Here is a 7,869-nt window from a genome sequence, read left to right as displayed (position 1 = left end):
CCCTTCTACAAAGTTAGTAGTGGATTGAACACGGTGGTTGCTGGAGGGAAGTCAAACTGCAGAGAGATATGTGCAAGACTGAAGGGGAGGAGCTGTACACCTGTGCAAGACTGAAGGGGAGGAGCTGTACACCTGTGCAAGACTGAAGGGGAGGAGCTGTACACCTGTGCAAGACTGAAGGGGAGGAGCTGTACACCTGTGCAAGACTGAAGGGGAGGAGCTGTACACCTGTGCAAGAGTGAAGGGGAGGAGCTGTACACCTGGAGGATGAAGGGGAGCAGTCAGTACACCTGTGCAAGACTGAAGGGGAGGAGCCGGTACACCTGTGCAAGACTGAAGGGGAGGAGCTGGTACACCTGGAGGATGAAGGGGAGGAGCCAGTACACCTGGAGGACGAAGGGGAGCAGTCAGTACACCTGTGCAAGACTGAAGGGGAGGAGCTGTACACCTGGAGGATGAAGGGGAGCAGTCAGTACACCTGTGCAAGACTGAAGGGGAGGAGCTGTACACCTGGAGGATGAAGGGGAGCAGTCAGTACACCTGTGCAAGACTGAAGGGGAGGAGCCGGTACACCTGTGCAAGACTGAAGGGGAGGAGCTGGTACACCTGGAGGATGAAGGGGAGGAGTCAGTACACCTGTGCAAGACTGAAGGGGAGGAGTCGGTACATCTGTGCAAGATTGAAGGGGAGGAGCTGATACACCTGTGCAAGACTGGAGGGGACGAGTCAGTACACCTGGGTGATGAAGGGGAGGAGTCGGTACACCTATGCAAGACTGGAGGGGAGGAGCCGATACACCTGTGCAAGACTGGAGGGGAGGAGCTGGTACACCTGTGAAAGATTGGAGGGGAGGAGGCGGTACACTTGTGCAAGACTGAAGGGGAGGAGCCGGGACACCTGGAGGATGAAGGGGAGGAGTCGGTACACCTGTGCAAAACTATAGTGGGGAGGATGGAGGGAGTATTTAAAAATTACTCAATGTCCCTTGATCCCGGGGTCCCCATATTACACTCGATGTCCCTTGATCCCAGGATCCCCATATTACACTCGATGTCCCTTGATCCCGGGTCCCCATATTACACTTGGGGTCCCCATTTTACATTCAGTGTCCCTTTATCCCCGGGTCCCCATATTACACTTGGTGCCCCTTTATCCCGGGGCCCCCATATTACTGTGTCCCTTTATTCCGGGGCCCCCATATTACTGTGTCCCTTTATCCTGGGGTCCCCATATTACACTCGATGCCCCTTTATCCCAGGGCCCCCATATTACTCTGTGTCTCTTTATCCAGGGGTCCCCATATTATTTTGTCCCTTTATCCCGGGTTCCCCATATTACACTCGGTGCCTCTTTATCTTGGGGCCCCATATTACACGGTGTCCCTTTATCCCGGGGCCCCCATATTACACTCGGTGTCCCTTTATCCTGGACCCCCATATTACACTCGGTGTGCTTTTATCCCGGGGCCCCCATATTACACTCGGTGTGCCTTTATCCCGGGGCCCCCATATTACACTCGGTGTTCTTTTTTCTTGGGGGTCCCTACGTTTCTCCTGGGGCCCCTAAGCGGGTGCACAGTTCCGGTGATTCCCATTGTACAATGTGATGCTCTCAGCTGTCACCTCCTCCTATCAGCAGCTGAACGTTCTCATCAAATAAAGAACCCGATCCATTGACAACATCGCTCTCCACAAAAACTTTATTAGAAGCATCATCTGATCGATCGCCTTATCAATAAACATTTCAATACAAAAATAATAATTTCATTTAAAGGGCCGGTGACCCCTTAGGCAGTTCATGAGATGTTCAGATTCATGTCAGCAGACGTTCTCCGGAAATACGAGGACAGCATGGTGGGAAGACATTTTCCGGCACACGGCTGACTTCCTGTCTATTGATCTCCCTGGAGAATGCTGACCGTCCATCCATAGCTCATAAATCTCTTTCAGACAAAGATGGCGGCAGACTTTGTCATCAGATCTTTTTTTTGTTAGTTTTGGGTGGAGTGGTTAGGATCCCTTTTCTGGTCTTTTTTACTGTGTCCCCATTAGGAAGATTTAATCTATATATGTCCTGGTGGTCCAAAATTTGGAGTTGTCACCGGAAGACGAATAGAGGAAACATTACCAATGGTGCAGGGGCGGACTGACCATTTGGAAACTCGGGCGCTGCCTGAGGGTCCGGGGTCAGTAGGGGGCCCCATGAGATGCCCCTGGTACCTTTTTCATAAGCTTTTTTGAGTTTGGGCAAGGACACAGGGGCCCCACAATCACCTATTTCCCGGGGGCCCCATGAGTTGTCAGCCCGCCCCTGCAATGGTGACACTAGTTTTGGTGACAACGAAGAGGGAACTTCCTCCACCTTTCTGAGATTTCCCCAAACTTCCCATTGAGCCTACAGAACAGGAGGCTGGTAGTAATTGTAGTTGGTCACATTCATCTGGACTAATGTTGAAGATAGTTCAAGGAGACAATTCCTCAGTTCTATTGAGTGTCAGGAATATTCCCCAACATTTATATCCACACAGGGAGCACAGGCACCTTCAACCAATCAGCCTGAGATGTTTCCAGACTGCTGTTGACTGTCCAAGAACAGGATGGAAGGTGTGAAGGTCATGGAGCCCCCCCCTTGTTCTATTTCCATCATCCCATCCTTGGTATCATGAAGTCTGCATAGGTAATCACATGGCTGAAGGTGTGAATTGTTGTCAGATTGCTGGGGTAGAGATGTTAAAATGTTGGAACAGGGTGCTTCCACATCTTTTGCATCTCCTGTCCTGTTCTTGGACAATCAACATCTGCCTTGACACATTGGAACTGAAGAAGTTATTTCAAGAAGCTATGAACTGGCTTGAACATTACAGAACAAGCCCAGTTAGATGTAATCAACTACTACTAGATACTCCATGACCTGGATTCATGAGACCACCTACTACTAGATACACCATGACCTGGATTCATGAGACCAACTACTACTAGATACACCATGACCTGGATCCATGAAACCAACTACTACTAGATCTATAATGACCTGGATCCATGAGACCAACTACTACTAGATACAACATGACCTGGATCCATGAGACCAACTACTACTAGATACACCATGACCTGGATCCATGAGACCAACTACTACTAGATACACCATGAACTGGATCCATGAGAACAACTACTATTAAATCTACCATGACCTGGATCCATGATACCAACTACTACTAGATATACCATGACCTGGATCCATGAGATCAACTACTACTAGGTACACCATGACTGGGATCCATGAGATCAACTACTACTAGATACACCATGACCTGGATCCATGAGAACAACTACTATTAAATCTACCATGACCTGGATCCATGATACCAACTACTACTAGATATACCATGAGCTGGACCCATGAGATCAACTACTACTAGGTACACCATGACCAGGATCCATGAGATCAACTACTACTAGATACACCATGACCTGGATCCATGAGACCAACTACTACTAGGTACACCATGACCTAGATCCATGAGACCACCTACTACTAGATACACCATGACCTGGATCCATGAGATCAACTACTACTAGATACACCATGACCTGGATCCATGAGACCAACTACTACTAGATACACCATGACCTGGATCCATGAGACCAACTACTACTAGATACACCATGACCTGGATCCATGAGACCAACTACTACCAGATACATCGTGACCTGGATCCATGAGACCAACTACTACTAGATACACCATGACCTGGATAAATGAGACCAACTACTACTAGATACACTATGACCTGGATCCATGAGACCAACTACTACTAGATACACCATGACCTGGATCCATGAGACCAACTACTACCAGATACATCATGACCTGGATCCACAAGAACATTCAGGGCAGAAAGTGAAGGGAAATCTCCCCAATACAACAAAGATAAATAAAAAAACTGACAGAGGTTAGACCCGTCCCAACTTCATCCAAATTGAACAATAGTTTGGATTTAGATATAATGTAATTTATTCCACATTTCTGAAGTATTTCCAATTCTTATGACAGTCATGAATGTGAAAACAAAGGAAATGTTTGACACAAAAAAATGTTAGACAGTCAGTCTACAGAACAATTTCTTCTTTATGGATCAAAAGTAAAAAATAAAATGGATTTTGAGACGGTAGAAGTGAAGGAAGTCGGCCTCCATAGCGGGTTTTATTGCACCGATACACTATATACACATATTGAAGACAATCAGAAAATACAATAAATATCAGACTTGTTAGTATTCCAGTAAAATGCAAATGAATCCCGGCAGACCTTGGCCAGGCAAGGACTATATTTTACCAAAGCACTCTGGGCAAGCAAAGAAAGCTCCATGAACTCCTTCTATATACTCAGAGATATGTAATGTGGTATATAGAAATACCACCATCCTTCTTTATATTAAAGTAGATGTAAACCTAAAATCTCATCAAATCTTTACCACGGGAACGCCATTTTAAAAGTAGTTTGTTAATCATTTTAAATTTAAAGGGTTTCTTAAATATTCACCGGTGATCCTACCATGAAGTTCCTTGTTCAGGCACTTCCTGTGATAGGGTGACAACATTCTGTCCCTGTCTCACAAATGTGCTCCTGCATTGTCACCCTGTCATATGGGTTTCAAATGGAGACAACAAGTGGAGGTTTCAACACACAGTAGACAGACATGGTCCACTGTTGTCACCATCAGAAAAACCCACCCTGAGAAAAAAGGCTGCAGGAGATCAGCAGTGGCAGGATACATAAGTTGGAAACAGAAATTTATAGAAAACAGCCTGGAAGGGATTATTTCACAACAAACTAAATGTCATCCAGCTGGGTTTACATCTATTTTACCCTTTGGTTAAGTTTTTGTGGTGTTCATACCTCCGGCCTGTAGATGGCCTATTTACAGTTGTTACATATTTGGTACTTTCTATCCTCTGTACAAGTTATTTCCAGTTCTTGTTTTATGAATGTCTGAACTTGGTATTAAAATGTTCTACAACTGCCCTCCACTGAAGCACCACGGCATATGGTGGCAGGCCATTGGTGGGGGCTGTGGACACATTATTGGTCCATTGATGGTAAGAAGGTGGCGGGTGGTTTTCCTTTCCACTGAGAACATGAGAGAGGACACAAAGGCCAGAAGTGATACAGAAAGTGCAAAAGTCAAAAGCTGCATCTGATTCGTCAGACAACCCGAGATCTACTCAGCGTATTGCAGAGTTCAGCGATGTGCCGTAATCCCCCCGGGGGGACCAAACTTCCAAAATGTCATTTCATGACCCGTGTGTAGTAATCCCCTCGGGGGACCAAACCTCCAAAATGTCATTTCATGACCCATGTGTAGTAATCCCCTCGGGGGACCAAACCTCCAAAATGTCATTTCATGACCCATGTGCAGTAATCCCCCCCGGGGGACCCAACCTCCAAAATGTGGTCATTTCATGAACTGTGGGCAGTAATCCCCCCGGGGACCCAACCTCCAAAATGTGGTCATTTCACGACCCGTGTGCAGATACCTCTAGAGAGCCTCCAGTATGAAGAGTCAGTGAGCTGCTACTGTAGGTGAGCTGGACACAGAACGTCCCATCAGCTGTAGATCCCCAGGTGTTTTATAAAGACATTGATTAGATGGTGAGCTCTCAGGACCAGGGTCCCCCAGACCTAATGAATTGCCTTGTGCCCTTTGCTGCTCCTTGAAGATTCACCAATCCGCCGCCAGTCCTCTTTTGGGTTGAATTATGATTAGCGCCTTTCAGCCCACTTCCTGTGAGCCTAGGCTCTCCTGGGGAGGATCCAGGGACATCACATGACTAACCCTTTCCAGAAGACCCCAGGAAAAAACACATGAAGGGAAGATAAAATAGTGAGGGGGTGGGGGAGATTTGCTGTATATACTGTACATAAGAGGCACTAAACCTCCGAATCAATGTCCAGGCTGTAGGTGACCATCTTCAGTGAGGCCACGCCCATGTACCAAAGTGACCCCAAACCAAGGAGGGGATCCCTTGGAGAATGCAGATACTGTATGTAGAAAGCAGGAGGGGTGCCACTTCAATGGTGATAGGGTCCAGAGTGACCTTTCATTAGATAACAAATAGGAAAAGAGAGCCAACACAATTTGGGGTTCACACCCTCCCCCTTTATCAGGGCTTATATATTGTGTAATTCAAAAATGTCCGGATACAGGAGGTATAGAAACTTATAAATACGACCTTAAGGAATAACTGCAGCAATAAGTCCTGAAGAAGGGAGCGTGTGAACCCATTAAAGTCTGAAGGTCAGTAAGCTGAGCCTTGTTTATTGGTCCCTGGAGAGAGGAACTCACCACTAGAGTCCAAGGAGAGAAGAACTCACTACTAGAGTGCCGGGACAGAAGAGCTCACCACTAGAGTCCCAGGAGAGAGGAATTCACCACTAACTAGAGTCCCGGGAGAGAGAAACTGACCACTAGAGGCCCAGGAGAGAGGAACTCACTACTAGAGTCCCGGGAGAGAGGAACTGACCACTAGAGGCCCAGGAGAGAGGAACTCACTACTAGAGTCCTGGGAGAGAGGAACTCACCACTAACTAGAGTCCCGGGAGAGAGGAACTGACCACTAGAGGCTTGGCAGAGAGGAGCTCACCACTAGAGTCCCAGGAGATCGGAACTCATCACTAGAGTCCTGGGAGAGAGAAACTCACCACTAAAGTCATGGGAGAGAGGGACTGACCACTGGAGTCCCTGGAGAGAGGAACTGACCACTAGAGTCCCAGGAGAGAGGAGCTCACCAGTATAGTCCCGGGAGAGAGGATCTCACCAGTAGAGTCCTGGGAGAGAGGAGCTCACCACTAGATTCCTGGGAGAGAGGAGCTCACCACTAGAGTCCTGGGAAAGAAGAACTCACCACTAGAGTTCTGGGAGAGAGAAGCTCACCAGTAGAGTCGAGAGAGATGAACTGACCACTAAAGTCTCAGGAGAGAGGCGCTCACCACTAGAGTTCTGGGAGAGAGGGACGCACCACTAGAGTCCTGGGAGAGAGGGATGCACCACTAGAGTCCTGGGAGAGAGGCGCTCACCACTAGAGTCCTGGGAGAGAGGGACGCACCACTAGAGCCCTGGGAGAGAGGGATGCACCACTAGAGCCCTGGGAGAGAGGGATGCACCACTAGAGTCCTGGGAGAGAGGGATGCACCACTAGAGTCCTGGGAGAGAGGGATGCACCACTAGAGTCCCAAGATAGAGGGACTTACCATCGGAGTCACAGAAGACATAGACAGTTTTCTGATTTTGCAAACTGAAATCTTCTGCTATTGGTATGAGGTTTTATCAGCCTCCAGAACTGATCTTGTTCTTCATACAAAACTAGAACTAGAGGCTCATCTGGTTTGCCCTTGGAATACAGCAGGTCTTTGGCGTATAGATGGGGTGGAGTACAGATTAGCATGGAGTATTGATTGGGGTGGAGTATAGTTTGGGATAGAGTATAGATTAGGATGGAGTATTGATTGGGAAGGAGTAAAGATTAGGGTGGAGTATGGATTGGGGTGGAGTATAGATTGGGGTGGAGTACAGATTGGCATGGAGTATAGATTGGGATGGAGTATAGAATAGGATGGAGTATAGATTGGGGTGGAGTATGAATTGGGGTGGAGTATAGATTGGGGTGGAGTATTGATTGGGATGGAGTATAGATTGGGGAGGAGTATAGATTGCTGAGGTGTATAGACTGAGGTGGAGTATAGATTGATGTGGAGTATAGATTGGGATGGAGTATAGATTGGGATGGAGCATTGATTGGGGTGGAGTATAGATTGGGATGGAGTATGGATTGGGATGGAGTATTGATTGGGTAGCAGTATAGATTGGTG

General features: G+C 47.4%; 1 long non-coding RNA gene across 1 annotated transcript; it reads right to left on the bottom strand.

The window, feature by feature from the left end:
- Positions 1-1,681: 1,681 nt before the first annotated feature.
- LOC149427206 (uncharacterized) lies at positions 1,682-7,863 on the bottom strand. Its single transcript, XR_016311395.1, has 2 exons — positions 2,991-7,863; positions 1,682-2,910 (listed from the first exon to the last, which is right to left on the bottom strand). It is a non-coding gene; the product is annotated as an uncharacterized LOC149427206 (long non-coding RNA).
- Between the last annotated feature and the right edge of the window lie 6 nt (positions 7,864-7,869).

This window comes from Staurois parvus, unplaced genomic scaffold, assembly GCF_062004578.1.
Source record: "Staurois parvus isolate SC_StPar_1 unplaced genomic scaffold, SC_StPar_1.0 ptg003936l, whole genome shotgun sequence".
In the NCBI taxonomy this organism is placed as follows: Eukaryota; Metazoa; Chordata; class Amphibia; order Anura; family Ranidae; genus Staurois; species Staurois parvus.
The sequence above is the reverse complement of the archived record's forward strand: the minus strand, read 5'-3'. Positions and strand labels throughout refer to the sequence as shown.